Raw genomic sequence first — 16,540 nt, 5'->3', positions numbered from 1 at the left:
CTCCTTTTTTTTTTTTGTCGGTAAAGACTGTCACTTTACCTCGGACAATTAACACGCGGCATGGAGGGACGATTACGACGTACACGTATTCACAACTGCTCCGGCTCTCGCTGGCATTCCAGTACGACTCTCGCACAGAGGCACTCTCGAGCCACACAAGGTGTCGCGGTGAACACATGATCCAGCGCCTCACATAATCACGCGTGTTATTCGCGACTCGAGCGTATCGTATGATACCCAAGTCGTCGACGCGGTCTCTTTGCAACCCCTTCTCCCCCTCTCCCCCCTTCGCTCTACGTCGAAGTTTCACGCTTTGCCTTTTGAGTATATAGGTGAGCGAATGTCGACGTCCCCTAATGCGAATCGAATATTCGAATAACGGAACGTAGAAGACGCATATACGTATTCACGGCAGGAGTATACTCATGTCGGTATAATTAAGCACCACGCGTGTACTGGCACAAAACGCAGCTAGCTGTCTGCAGGTACAAAGGGTCAACTTTAAAACACAAGATCCCTAATTGCCATTGAAAAAAGAAAACTACGAATACTTAGTGCGCATAATATTGGAAACTTTGAACGTTAGCCCACCTCTAATTTAAAGGCGTACACAACAAGTCACGGCGCTGCGCGCTATTAACACTTCTGAAGAGGCTGTTAACACCGTACTTGAGTAAATAAACAATTTCACGTATACATACTTGCACGCGCACCGTTTTTGCTATCAGCAGCCAGGCGCGAACGCGTAGGGCGCGTTAATTAATTTCCCTTCATTATTTCACCATGGGCAGTAAAAGCGGGCCGCTTGAAAAACGACGTCGTTATTCTTTTGTTTTGTTTACTTCGAAGTGAGAAAAGAAAGGAGAAAGGAGATTTCCTCGAGACGGCTGGAACATTTCAACTACGTTTCACCCTAGTTTCCCACGACAAAAAAAATTACTAAGGCGAACACTATCGTTAGCGTCTAACAGTCGAACGCCTTTATAACGAATAGCTTGGGGCCTCCGATATACTTCGTTATACAGGTGACTTCGTTGTAAAGGTCTCGCGCCGCACAGCTCACCTATTTCAACCGGGACAGAATTATTCCTTCGTTATACAGGTAACTTCGTTGTACAGGCGTTCGCTGTGGAGACGCTAGACTGTATACGGAAGCTGCGATCGAGCAAGGTACTACATCTAACAGCAGCTGAACCGAAAACCAGAAAACCGACAGGAAAACAACCGTTATATTGAGCGAACCGAAATTGAGCCGAAAAGCTACGATTTCCCGTTGTTTACATTTTTTCCTCCGGAACTAAACCAAAATGAAAAATAAAACGATTTTCACTTCGGGTTGGCCACCCTCTCTGGACTTTGTCATCTATGATTCGCATGCACCCGTGCTGTTTCAACCACCGCTACGTCGTTTGTAAATTCACACATGCTTGCTGTAAAAAAGAAAAAAACTGAAAAAATACACCCTTAGAAGTGAAGGGTGTAAAACGGTTTATAACTCACCTCCTTACACTCTTTTTCTTTAAGGGTGTGAGTTAGAGGTCGATTCACACCCTTATACACTTGAAAGGGTGTAACTTATTTTACAGTGTATTGCGGTTTTCAACCTGTCTCGTCGGCGACTCGGGAGGCAAACGTGTTTAGCAATGCATTTGCAAGCATCTGAAATTGGTGGCCGTCAATTAGTTATTCGGAGGTGGTAGACCTATTAAATCACTGTAATGAAGAAACGCTTCTCAGTGAGGCGGTCGCTCTTGATTACTACGGTACGTAAGGTGAAGTAAGTACGATAAAAATGACCTACTGATTCTGACCTCTGGCCTCTCAGGCAAGAGGTCAGAGGTCATTCACTGTAACTATACTTGCGGCATGACGAACAACGAACACGGCTTCTTTTCTTTCCAAACCTTTTCGTGTAGTTCGGAAGGACCCTCGTACGCGGTCTGATACAAAATAAATGTATGCGGTTTTCCTGTAATTATTTATAGGTTATGCAAATGATCGGTGAACCAGCTTCAAACCGGTTTGAACCATTATGTTTTTTTTTCTTTCGCTCCGGCGTTAAACCAGGATTGAACTGCTTTCGCTGAACCGGGAACGAAAACCGGAACTAAAGAAAAATGTTTCTGCTCGACAGCTGCAAGCATGGCGGTTCACTTACAGCATGGCAATTGGGGATAGTGCATGCATTTACGCGCACATTCAAACGGCTTGACGACTTCGCAACATCACCGTTTTCGACAGAACGACATGTGACCTTACAAGTGCGAAAATATTCGCAAGGATTGCAAAATACGCTTAGCGGCGACTTAATTAATCCTCTGATGCGTTTAGAAAAGTATGACTGCCTGGAAATTTAGAAGAGAAAAATAAACCGCAAAAAAAGAGAAGACATCTCAAGAAAGACCTACAGCCGCAGGTACGCGAGAATATTTGATAAATCCACGCATCGATGCTTGACTTATCAAACACAGTTCCCATGTTCGATGGATATCGCTGTCGTAGAGTTCCCACTATTAATTTTTACAGCAAGCTCTGTGGTTTCAACCACGTCTGAGAGAGACAGGAGAGGGTAAACGTGGCAGGGTCTACGCGAGAAACATCGCCTGAGAGGCCCATTCAGTACGGGCACAGCAATTAGATATACCTAGAATTTTGCCCAAGCTTCTTTCTTTTTTCATTGCTCCTCTTTAAGGCGTGTCAGGGTGCCACATTAGACATGTGGTGTGTGACTTTCATGCAAAGTCTCCACCGCCCGTAGAAACCCCTAGATGGCGCAAGAGGAACTCTTAAAGGCGCGTTCGAGAGTTCGTCTTCGTGTCCTTGAAGCAGTGCGGAAGCTACAGGTGGTCCACTATATACGTCTGGTGGACAGCGGCATTCGCAGTAGCCTTCTTTATTTCTATAAAGACTGCACATTGATTAAAACAACAGGGCTCGCCATCGCTGCCTTTGCAAACTCCTCCGAGTCATGTGCGTGTCTCTAAGTTATAGAATTTCACAACGTAGAAGGCGGTACCTTGACATCGCCGTTTTGCATGTGAGCATGAATCATGAATGTGTGTGTGTGTGTTTGTGTGTGTACATGTGTGTGTCTTATCACACACACACGTGAGATGAGACGGCAAAATCGTTCGACACATAACCGAGGCTAACTCTTGAACGTACGCGAACGATAAACTTGGACTTGAGGTATGCCCGAAAGAACACGATTTTACAAGTTCTGCCAGGGCACAACAATGGCGTCGCAAGGTGCAGAGAATCCGAACCTCTCGGCGTTTAGAAATTTTATTTCCTTTGCGCCTATAGTTCAAGCGACTCTTTTCACTGAAAACTGAAGGCACCTCTTGCGACACCAATAATTCCATTGTGCTATTTGCTAGCGCGAAACATGGCACAACCGAATAGACAAGCCAAGAGCGCTGACTATCAACCGAGGTTTATTGTTCGATTCTGCGGAATGTATAAGCCGTAATCTGAGGAACAAGGAATGACATAAGAAAGAACAACTTTGGCACATCGAACCTTACAGCGCATTTGACAGGTGCTTAAGAAAGGATTTTAAGTTCCTCTTTTTTTCGACAGAGAAACAAACGCAACGCTAATGCGCATGCGTCACCCAACTAGTGCACCTTCTCTTACATCTATTGCCTCTGGCGTCAACCTGTCGCGACTTCTTTACATCCATTTGTATTGTCTATTCGGATGTCCTTGCCTTGCACTGGAAAGTAGCACCGTGTCCAACCAACTCCAACGGTGCAATCTTGCAAATCACGTTACCGCTATACTTCCTCAAATGCAAACACGCGGCGAAGATGCTGAAAAGGTGGGGGAGACGTCCGACGCAAGAACATCAAAGATCATTCAAAACCATCGCAAAATCACTAACCTCGACAGTTGATGTCACGCACGGACGACAGTCACGTGGTCACGAAGACGACGATCAGGCATTCCGGACGACGGTGCTGCATAGGTCGCTCGGCGGAGCTCCGAGCCCGCAGTGGTCCCGAGCGATGTCCTCGACGATGCTGCCCTTGTCAACGCTGCAACGGGACGACGCGGCGGTCATGCTATCGGCTCGTCGAAGCCGCCGCTGGACCGGCGAACAGCCGCAGCTACCTCTTCCCGAGAGTCTCGCCGCTTGACCGGACCCGATGTGCGGCGGGAAGCGCGCGCGACGGCGTTGGACGGGGCGTCCGTTGCCATGCCGACGGGTGCGCGCCTCCCCGGCGCCGCCCCGTGGGACGTTCCCGAAACAGATGCCGCTCTTTCTCCCTGCTGGACGTCTCTCCGTCTCCGCTGGCTCCCGAAGGACTCCCCTCTTTTCCGGCGCTCCCTTCGCTCCCGGAGTGCTTCGCCTCCGGTGACTCCCCGCCCGCCTCGCCTCCTCCCTTCTGCTTTAGGGAGCGCGAAAGTAGGGAGCGCTTCACCTTGTCGCCTGGATTCGGCGCCACGCCATTCGGAGCAGCAGGTGAAGGTGGCGGTCTGGAGGTCTCGCGTTCTCGGGGAGGTCGTACGGGATTAGACGGGGATTTGCGAGCGCCGCTCAGGATTTCGGGAGGACGGTGCGCTGTATACCTGCGCAGGGAGAAGAAGATGCGGGAAACAGATGAGAACTTCTAACCGTCACGTGCACACAACGATTTCGCGGGCAGCGCGTATGCTGCCTTCATATATCGCGCACAAACTTCATTAACTGAGAAGGTACTAAATTTTTGTCTTCTTTCTTTTTTTTCTTTTTACTTCGCCAACGCCGATAAATAAACTTATAATGTTGATCAGCATACACAACATCGTAGAGCTTATTACGGTGGACGTGCTTATGAAGATCACCTTTTTCGTAACTACCTGCAAGAATAAACGACCTAGTACACGACTGTACGATTATCAGTGCATATTGGCTGTGACAACAAAAATGCTGGCTTCGAAAACGAGATTTCCCAGCGAAACTTTGATGTCAACACACATACACACACACACACACACACACACATATATATATATATATATATATATATATATATATATATATCGCAGATGAAAGTGCCGCAGTCCAAGGTTGCTGCACTGACGCAGATGAGTGGCCTTTGTATAGAAACACCGGCTTCGGCGGCAATGCTTGTTCTACCACTGTTCATCATGCCCATCTCCAAGCCTTCATTCTTCCCGTGGACTCATTTCTATAGCTTGGACGTCACTCTCCGCGAGCGCGACTTGATGTGGTACAAATATAGCTATCGTCAAGCTCCACGTATACCGCACAACCAAACAAAGACTGAGGTCTTCAATACTACACGTTATAAAGAGACACTAAAATGGAAAAGTTTAATTCAGTTTAGACCACTAAAGAAGTGATCCAAAACCGTATTCTCCAAAAATTTCGTGATAAGATACTTATTACCACAACAGTAAACGACAGTCGGAATTTCATTTTTTTAACTTCCCGCCGAATCCCCAACGTCGCACGTCAGTGTGACATCACGGATTTCAAAATATATTATGTTTTCGTATTTGTGCCGTTGCGGCTGAGTTAATTGTTCTTCAAGCTAGCCAAGTTCAGTCTCTGGCGCTACTAGAAGACAACGCAGTCCATATTTGCCGACAAAAGTTTACCTACGCCCGAGCAGACACAGTCAAAATCCCTCACGTCACAATGAGCTAGTGCCCGAACTTCAAGGCGGCGTCGCCACCTGTCTTTACCGTCTTTACACTTTTTTATTGGCTTAAACAAGCCTCGTCTTGCGGCAAGATGGAGTTGTTTACGCTGAATAGGGGTAATTCACTAATACAGTTCAAGTTATTTTTCTCTGTAGTGCTTCATTAGGCAAGGTAACACGATCCGTACATATAGTCGTTGTTTAAACCTGTAACCAACAATTTACAGCTGTCAGTTAGGTTTCGAACTACGCAGTACAGCCCAGTCCAAGGAGCTGTACCTTTTGAATTCCGCGCCCTGCCAAGAAAGTGGATAAAAAGGCACGCTATACCCTCGCTTCAAGCTTAACTTGAACTGGGCGGCAAAGGTAAGGCCGGTTCGGATACAAAGACAACCGGTTATAACGACAGAAACTGCAATACTTGTGAGCACGGTAACGACTGGGCGGCACTGAATACGTGCACGGGTCAAAATAGCTTCAGGTCAAAAGCAGGGATCATATGCGTCCGTCCAACAGCTACTGTTACAGTTGAACTGGGAATGCCACTAGGAGGAAGTTGCACTGCGGGGCAGAGAGAAAGGCGAAGCTGGGGAAGATGGCGACGAGTGCTACTATGGAGCCAGTGCGGCATTCCCGTACAACTTGTTGGCAGCGGTGGGATCGGACACGATTGCGCAGCTCAAGGAACATATGGTTAACGCACTACGCGAGGCTCTGGAGATGTGCGATCGGAAATTCGAAGCGACGCTGCGACGGACGCGTCTTGGTTGGCAGCAGAGAGGTTCGCATGGGGAAAATGGCGACAGTGTGTATAAGAAAAATCGATCGCCGTGCCACTTCCTTTAATCGTGTGTGCTGACCATATTATGTAGTTCAGCTATAGGCTATCGCGCGCTGTACGCGTGTTCCTTCAACGGCTTTCAAAAGCCATCGTTTTCTTTCCTCCTTCTTTGCATGTTATTGTTTGGCGTCGCTGGTAAGCTTGCGCAGTTATTAACTCACCCAGTTATTGCTTCTATGCTGTATTCTTCACTGTTCTGTCCTAAGTCTGGCGGCGCATCGCATCCTGTGAGTACAGGGTCTAGTCCTAAGCCGCCTAAAAATAACCCCTAAAAACAGACACTGATGCGAGTAAATACGGCAAGGGACGGAGATCGAGGTTCAAACAAGTGACGAGGCGGGCGATTTCCCGAGCTTCTGACAAAGCTACTGAAACGGATCCGCGATAGAACGAGTACCACCGAGGTCGAGTGCGCGATAGACCATAGCGGCGAGGCAATCGGGCGAGCAAACAATCGGGCGTGTCGTTGCCACCGCAATAATCACCCGGCGCGTCGGCGGCCCGCAGCGCTGAGGATTCGCCTCGCGTGGAAGCTATACGCACGGGCGAGCGCATCCTCCTAATAAAGGCGGATTATCCCGACTAATCCCGTCGTAATCCCCCTGGAAAGAAAGTTCGCGCGGCTTCAGATGTGCCTCCTTCCACCCGAGGAGATCTCCCAACGGCTATGCCAGTTTGAGAAGGAGGGGCAAAATGGCGAAGGGGTGTATACGGGATTGGAAGGTGTCACCCGCAGGAGAAAGGCAGGCACGCCCCTCTAGCGGTGGTCATTTAACGCTCCGCGACGGCTTGAGAGATTATTTCCGAAACGGCGGCCGGTATTACGAAACATCTCGTTCGTGCGAAAGAGACCGTCAGCTTTCAGTAATGTCGAGCGGAATATTAGTGCACGAGCGTTACATACAGACACACCGGCAGATATATATATATATATAGTACGCGAGCGCGACCACGTTTGACAGAGCGAGCGTAATGTTTAACATGCACGCTTCGTCAGATAATTTAGCAACACCTGCATGCGGGCTAGACGGTGTATTGCAGATCGACGGAAAATAAGCGCGACGGAAGACACGCACAACAGCCGAGAAAGACACAGGATTAGCGCCTGTCCTGTGTCTTTCTCGGCTGTTGTGTGTGTCTCCCAGTGCGCTTATTTTCCGTCGAGCTTTGTCACAGCATGCGCGCAGTGCATGAGATGACGAGATCGGGGTCGATTTGCGCGCGAAGCTGTGGATCGACGACTGCACGCGAGGCTGCAGATGTCGCGTATATATAGGGGTTCTGTGTGCGAGGAACAAACTCGTGTCCGAAGCTCGAGCCCCTCAAAGTAAAAGGCAAGTAGGCGGGAAATAGGGCGGTACACATGTTTGAAGATCGTGGGGGTGGGGGGTAGAAATCATATTACGTCGTGCTAGCGCCCTCCCTGCAAACAGAGTTCGCAGAAAGCGCCTAAATGACGGCCACTTGAGTCCTCTAGCCATAGTCTCTCTCTCTCTCTCTCTCTACATATATATATATATATAGATATGACTCAAGTGGGCGTTATTTAGGCGCTGTCTTCGAACTATGTTTGCAGGGAGGGCGCTAACACGACGACATATGATTATGCACTGTAAACGGAAATAACTCCCCGGGGGGAGTATAATGCTTGTCCTCTAGCGACCCCCCAGTAGGGAGTTTATTAAGCTCCGTACGATCGGAGTAGAATTTTCACCCCCTGCGAGCGGAATTTTTGCGTGGTACCATGAGAGTCTTTCTTTTCTCTTTTGTATTATTTTTTTCACTGGACGGAGTCTTTCTTTCGAGGTGCAACGAGAGGGTAAAAAAAAAAGGTATCGCGTTACCTTGCTTGAAGATCTTTATATGCAGGGGCCGCTGCTCAAATTTAGAAATATACACACAAGACCGCGTCAAATTCACCGGAACAAGTCAATGAAGGCACGTAAATCACGACATACATAGACATTCGATAAACGCCCAATGCAGAACTTTGAAAGACGTCCAACGTACACGCTGTACACAAGAAGCAACGCTGCCGGTATATAGAGCCACGATATATTGGGTGCCTCGAAACCGCCTAGCGAGCAGCTGTGCTTTTCTTTTTCAGAATTACGACTCACAGACCTGCCTCTCGGAAATGAACCGAAGACCTTAATCAACACAAAACTGTTAATTCAGAATTGTGAGACACAAAGTTAATGGCGTCATTTCTTTCAAGGTTAGCACGCCATCCTGTGAGTGCTGAAGCGACTTCACACTGTGAGTGCCGGCGTTCGCGGCCAAAAAAGTAGTGCGTTAGTTACAGTATAAGCAAGAAAAAACGTACGTGCGTGTACTTCATGGAAAAATTAACCTTGTGCGAAATAGTGGTAGCGTAGGAATAATTTATTGCGTGTTTATTTATTTACGAATTTATTACCCGCAGCAACCGACGTAACACCGAAAAGTGCGTAGTCATACATTTTCTAGAGCGCACTACACTGTAACATAATTTACACGCTTCAATGCTAATAATGGTGTAAATACTTACATAACTCACACCCGCACATCCATTTTAGGTGTAAGGGTGAGAGTCATAGACTCATAGAATCATAGCGTAAGGGTGAGAGTCCTTATTCTAAGCACCATATAATAATAATAATAAAAACAGCATTATTGACTTTTAGGTGCGTAAATTATTTAACAGTGCAAACAGTGTACGGTGTTATTCACGTATCTGTAACTACATGAACTGAACCTTCAGTGTTTCACAGCGCGAAAAAGCCCGTTTCATCACATACATACAGTGGTGTAGCAAGGGGGTTGGCACGTACCCCTTCTCCTCGCCCCCTCCCACTAAAATATGTGTGTTACTATTACGCTTTTCCAGGCCCCCTTCCTCCTCCCCCTCCCCATTCCCGGTGAAGTGGGTGCGCCCACCCTCCGGCCCCGAAATAAAAATTCTGGCTACGCCACAGCACACATACAAGTATAGCTCGGTTTCGCATTTGAAATTACTCTCTCTCCCTCTCACTTTTTTTCACAATATAAAGCTCATATCTTTCGCCAAATGAGATTAGGGTGTTTTTTCCGCTCATCGAAACGTGCTTTCGCCGCTTCCACATTGGCCGCTGATCCCCAGCCCCCTCCCCTTTATAATTTTTTTTTTTTTGAATACAAAGATTGCGTTTCCAGTAAAATTAACATAAAAACGTAAACGTAAAAGTATATGACTATATATAACGGGCACAACTGAGAAATTGAGGGAGAGCGCGAACTTCGCGATACGACAATCTCGATTCCGAGTGAATTACGATCTCAAATGGAGAGCTTTCCTTCATTGCGACAGCTGGAGCTCAGGCCCCGGGTTGAGAGGGGGGGGGGGGGGGGGCTCCCGTTGCAAAATGAGAGTTCTGGGGAGCCCAGAAACTCAGTCGCGTGGTCACCCATCCCTTGGAGGATTTTCGATGTCGGCGCAATTCGCAAAACGAGCCGAGCCCAACGATGAGAGAGAGAGAGAGAGAGAGATAAACTAGAGTGAGCAACGAAAGGGGTGTGTTCAGAGGGACCGACATATGATAATCCCTCCGACTGGGTTGCACGCTATAATGCGAAAACGGGAATGATTACGCGAATTACATACCGCTTGAAAAAAAAGAACATAAGCCGCTCTCGTCGGAAGGCTATAAGTACCTGTTTACACACACACACACACACACACACACACACATATATATATATATATATATATATATATATATATATATCACCATCGTGCGAGTGTGCGCGTCTGTATGTACGTGTAGTTTATATATATATATATATATATATATATATATATATATATATATATATATATATATAACAAGAAAGAGAAACGCTTGGTTTAATAGTTCCGTCTTTATTTTGTACGTGTACACGCGCAGATTCTGTATTTTGTGGTTAGCGCGAAATAAGGTGGCCTTTCGCGTCCCTGCGCCGCTGTGCTTGTTAACGCTCGTCGTAATTTTAGCGAGCAGTATGAGCGAGCAGCCGGTAAACAAAAAAAAAAGAAAGAAAGAAAAAGAATGAAACGCAAGAACGGGTGACAGGCCCGATCAATTAGGTTATTAAAAAAAACGTCTCTGTCCGCAACTACCGTAACTGCTTTTCAAAGGCGATGCTTTTTTTGTTTTCTTTGTTTCCGTCGCATCTGTGATTGGATCATCTGCAGCGTTGGACCTGTGCTATGGTTCCCCCCCCCCTCAGTTTATGCACATTAGTATATTAGTGTAAATTAATGTATTATTATTATTATTAATGTATTATTAGTGTATTACTAATGTGGCTATACACATTAGTGTATAGCCGCATTAGTAATTGTGGCTGCTAGTAACCTGCCAATGAATCTATCCGTACAGTCACATCCAACAGATCCGCTTTCTGCATGCCTATCGACGCAATCAGTCTATCAATCAACTGTTCGATAACAGACGAAATAAAACAGCGGTTCATCGTTCGGCCGATCATTACAATAAAATTGAAGAGCAGCCTTTTTATAGATAGATAGATAGATAGATAGATAGATAGATAGATAGATAGATAGATAGATAGATAGATAGATAGATAGATAGATAGATAGATAGATAGATAGATAGATAGATAGATAGATAGATAGATAGATAGATAGATAGATAGATAGATAGATAGATAGATAGATAGATAGATAGATAGATAGATAGATAGATAGATAGATAGATAGATAGATAGATAGATAGATAGATAGATAGATAGATAGATAGATAGATAGATAGATAGATAGATAGATAGATAGATAGATAGATAGATAGATAGATAGATAGATAGATAGATAGATAGATAGATAGATAGATAGATAGATAGATAGATAGATAGATAGATAGATAGATAGATAGATAGATAGATAGATAGATAGATAGATAGATAGATAGATAGATAGATAGATAGATAGATAGATAGATAGATAGATAGATAGATAGATAGATAGATAGATAGATAGATAGATAGATAGATAGATAGATAGATAGATAGATAGATAGATAGATAGATAGATAGATAGATAGATAGATAGATAGATAGATAGATAGATAGATAGATAGATAGATAGATAGATAGATAGATAGATAGATAGATAGATAGATAGATAGATAGATAGATAGATAGATAGATAGATAGATAGATAGATAGATAGATAGATAGATAGATAGATAGATAGATTACCATTGTGCGAACGTGCGCGTCTGTTTGTATGTCTGCTTGTGTGGGTGAGCGGATGCATGTGCGGGTCAACGTGTATTTGTGTGTACGGTGCGTTTCTGCGCACTTGAAAAAGTTTTTAAAAAATTATGGGGTTTTACGTGCCAGAACCACTTTCTGATTATGAGGCACGCCGTAGTGGGGGACTCCGGAAATTTCGACCATCTGGGGTTCTTTAACGTGCACCTAAATCTAAGCACGCGGGCGTTTTCACATTTCGCCCCCATTGAAATGCGGCCGCCATGGGCTTGAAAAGTGCGTGGTTATTCTTGAGCGTTTCTTTCACTGAGCGTATGCATGCATGCATACATGTATGTATGTATGTATGTATGTATGTATGTATGTATGCATGTATGTATGCATGTATGCATGCATGCATACATGTATGTATGTATGTATGTATGTATGTATGTATGTATGTATGTATGTATGCATGTATGTATGTATGCATGTATGTATGCATGTATGTATGTATGTATGTATGCATGTATGTATGCATGCATACATGTATGTATGTGTGTATGTATGTATGTATGTATGTATGTATGTATGTATGTATGTATGTATGTATGTATGCATGTATGTATGTATGCATGTATGTATGTGTGCATGTATGTATGCATGTATGTATGTGTGCATGTATGTATGCATGTATGTATGTATGTATGTATGTATGTATGCATGCATGTATGTATGTATGTATGTATGTATGTATGCATGTATGTATGTATGTATGCATGTATGTATGTACGTATGCATGTATGTATGTATGTATTTGTGCATGTATGTATGTATGTATGTATGTATGTATGTATGTATGTATGTATGTATGTATGTATGTATGTATGTATGTATGTATGTATGTGTGTGTATGTATGCATGTATGTATGTATGTATGTATGTATGTATGTATGTATGTATGCGCTTGCTCGCGCTGGTGCTTGCACGTGTTCCTCAGTGCATTCGTGCCTCCCCCCCCCCTTGCCGCTTCGCACGCGCATGCGTTCGACTAGATCGCGTCGCACCTGACCTGCGCCGAGCTAATCAATCCGCATTAGCGGAACCTCGCAGCCCTATCCACTGTGCACGCGCCAGAGCAGAGCTCCGCTCAATGCGGCCGCGGTATTATACACGTGCTCCGCGGCGGAAAAGATAAACGCAGCCCTCCCCGGCAGGAAACCTCGTTCGCAACAAAGTAACCCCCGTCCTGTAGTAGCTCTCCTTCCACTCTTCTTCTTCCCTCGTCCATCGCCTTCTATATTTCCTCGCGTCGGGCACAGCGCCGTCTAGGCGGCGGCGACCTGTCGCTTTCAGCGGCGACGCAAAGCAGCGTTAATCCCATTAGTCGAGTCCCCCGGGCGCTCCACGTATACATACTACCGGTGCTCCCAAAATCCATGCAGCGGAGAGAAGGTTGGGACTCGTGCAAGGCAAATAAGCAACGAGCGGCAGTTACGATCGACTCCCGACAACCGAGTCGAATCGTTGGTTAACGTGGCCGAAAAAAAAAAAAACGCGTGTACCTAAAATTCTCGCATTTTACGTTCCAAAATCCGGTTATAAGGGACGCAGTGAGCTGGGGACTTTCGATTAATTTTCCCCACCCGAGGTTTCTTTAACGTGCACCTAAACCGAACTACGCCAGCGTTTTCTTTTCTTTCAATTTCGCCCTTCCCTCCATGGAAATGCGGCCGCCGCGGTCGGGATCGAACCCGGGAACTCGAACTCCGCTAGCAGCGCAGCGATGTAGCCACTAAGCTGCCGAGGCTGGTAAATGGCGTAGTTGCCTTTTATATTGGGGCAAAAAGATAAACAAAAAAAAAACAGCACACACACACACAAGCAAGCAAGCAAGAAGTAAGTATAAGTCATAGGAATTAATGTAGTACGAAAGCACATAAAAACAGATGCATCACGCATGAAAATGTCGCCAATCGTAGCAACTTCTCGCGGTGGACATTACAGTTCGAGTTGCGGCGCTCGGCCATCACAACCTTGACGGAACCGCAATTGCGTGATCCCGCCGAAGTCGACTTTCCGGGAGATATTAACAAATAGATCGAAGCATCGATCGGGCGCTCAAGACGACCAAAAATACACACTTAGGGAGGAATAACGAGTCACGAACTTTCCGTCGCCGATTCAACAATCACAGGTTATAACATACCTGCTACCAAAAAAAAGAAAAGACTATCCCGTAACTGTAATAACCTTTCAATAAAATTTTAGCGCGAGCAGACAGGGAAAAACGGGAGACGCACACACCGCGATGGCCACTCCCCTCCCCCCCTCCCCTTCCCTTCTTCTCGGTCACTCGATTCTGCTTGGCTGCTGACGCGAGGCGTAGCCTCTTCTGCACTGCACGCAGGTGCTGCGGCGAAGTATGGCTCCTGTCGAAGCGCGCTGCTTCCTGTACCGGTGTAGTACACGCATGGCCGGCCTCCTAAATCAGCGTCACGCTAGCGCGGCGACTAATCTCATTAGCGCTCGCCTCGGTGACGACGGACATGTTTTATCCATGGCCTCCGGCTGAGTGACACCTGTCGAAACTAACTCCCGTGCTGCTGGTCTATCTGTGGCTCTCTCTCTATAGACGGTGGCGGTCACGTGGACACCGCCTAGGGACAACAAAAACAGAGCCACCGGTCGGCGTGCTTTGTGTATATAGACGAAACGCTAATAAAGAGGCCTAGAAATAGTCGACGTTAGAAACTTCCGTACGTTAAAGGTACGTGCACTGCGAATCAAGCTTGTCTGTGGAGTTGTCGACCGGCAGGCTGATGATGACGATGATTTCTTGGCATCCCCTTCGAAACGGAGCAGTGACAAATAGACGCGCAGACTGCCTCAGCTAATCAGGTAATCTGTACACGTTTATCGCTCTAGAAATTTGGTCTCGTTTATCTTTTGCCTCTTTCTTAAAACATCTATATCTACCTTGTACAGTTACCTATGCCTGTAACAAATCCGGTCATGTCAATCTTTTCCCTGCTTCCTCCCCCCCCCGCCCCCTCCCCACAAATAATCTAAACGTCTCTTGCTTATCTCGGCTGCTGACCGGTATATGCTTCCACCCGCTTCGAATTCCCGTGCTTACGGAAGTTGGACGTTTCCTACGAGGCTCGCCGGGTGAATACCTTCGCATTCCATGAGGATGTGCCTAGTGGTCTCCGGGTTTTCGTTGTAACATACACACGCTTCGTCTTGTTGCGAATATTTCCTCCTGTAAGTTTTTTAGTCCTTAGGCATCCAGGTCGGGCCTCAAATGGCAAGGCACTGCCTTTTGTGTTATCGTACATATTTTCTTTTCTAATATTTCTCGCGCCATACTTGTAAATCCCCGTGGTATCCTTTTTTTTTTCTCGACATCTGCATCCCATTCTTACTGTCTCTGTTTCTCCGTGTCGTTTTGATTATACCCGTTGGTCCACTTACACTTCTAATCACCCTGTACTTTTGGTACACCCGCTGGCGCATTCCGCAGATGCTGCACAATGGCCCAGCGCCCCCTAGAGGTGGCTACGGAATTCGAGGTGTGTTGCATGCCAGCGCGTAGACGCCATGCTTGAAATCATTACGCCGTCGCCCTGTACAAAAAGCGCGACTGTACGCGTATGTATGTATGTATGTATGTATGTATGTATGTATGTATGTATGTATGTATGTATGTATGTATGTATGTATGTATGTATGTATGTATGTATGTATGTATGTATGTATGTATGTATGTATGCATGCATGCATGCATGCATGCATGTATGTATGTATGTATGTATGTATGTATGTATGTATGTATGTATGTATGTATGTATGTATGTATGTATGTATGTATGTATGTATGTATGTAAGCATCGCGTATCGCAACGCTTTTCAAGCCTTGCTACACGCGAGAACCTCAAGCCCGATCCCGCAGGTCACCGCACGGCCACGTTCTCCCGAACAGTGCGCAGCGGAGAACCGGAATGTTAAAAAAAAAAAAAAACTATTGAAGTAAACCTCCGGCACTGAACTGCCTTCACGAGTTTCTTACGTTCCACGCGCACTTTTCCCCGCAAGTTCGCTTGCGTTACACTCGAGTTTCGTCCCCACACGAAGTCCGCCGGGTGTCGAGAAGAAGGACGCGGTAATGTCAACGTCCCGGCGTAATGTTTTCTTTTCCAGAAGGCGCAGCTGGGGCGGTCTGTCGCAAACGAGTCCATTGTTCGAGAAAGAAACTACTCTTTTCGCTCTCTCTCTCTCTCTTGCCGACTCGAAGCGACCGCCGAGGAAGCCGAGGAAGCTTGCCGAGTGCTTCGCATGCTTGCTTGCGTTGCGCAAGAAGGCATACGTAGCCCGACCATGCACATGACAAAAAAGGAAGTAATATATATATATGGAACCTCGCAATGTCTTCCGTCCTGTGCGCACACAGAAAACGAGCGCTCGACAGTGACACAAGGGCAGCAGATTTCATTATAAAACAAAATTGTGGGGTTTTACGAGCCAAAACCACTTTTCTGATTATGAGGCACGTCGTAGTGGAGGACTCCGGATATTTCGACCACCCAGGGTCGTTCACAACAAAACGTTCACTGAAACTGCACATATACGCAGTATATAAAGGAAATATGGGAAGAGGGGTGTCTATATATATATATATAGTGTATACATCTCATGCGTTATGCCAATCCTGTAGCTAGACTAATTTACTAAGTTAAGGTTAAGCTTTATGACTCCATCTTTCTCCTCGTGTGAAAAGAATGATAACAGCAGGATATGAAAATGAAAACACATGCACACGCTGAACGATACG

At 46.0% G+C, this 16,540-nt stretch overlaps 1 long non-coding RNA gene across 1 annotated transcript in view; it reads right to left on the bottom strand.

Moving 5' to 3' along the window:
- Positions 1-16,540, bottom strand: part of LOC129384315 (uncharacterized) — a 207,999-nt gene that overhangs the window by 41,310 nt on the left and 150,149 nt on the right. The window contains exon 4 of the long non-coding RNA XR_011896122.1: positions 3,887-4,575. This is a non-coding gene — a long non-coding RNA (uncharacterized lncRNA). The remainder of the gene's footprint in view (positions 1-3,886; positions 4,576-16,540) is intronic.

This window comes from Dermacentor andersoni, chromosome 8 (assembly GCF_023375885.2).
Source record: "Dermacentor andersoni chromosome 8, qqDerAnde1_hic_scaffold, whole genome shotgun sequence".
NCBI classification, from domain to species: domain Eukaryota; kingdom Metazoa; phylum Arthropoda; class Arachnida; order Ixodida; family Ixodidae; genus Dermacentor; species Dermacentor andersoni.
The sequence above is the reverse complement of the archived record's forward strand: the minus strand, read 5'-3'. Positions and strand labels throughout refer to the sequence as shown.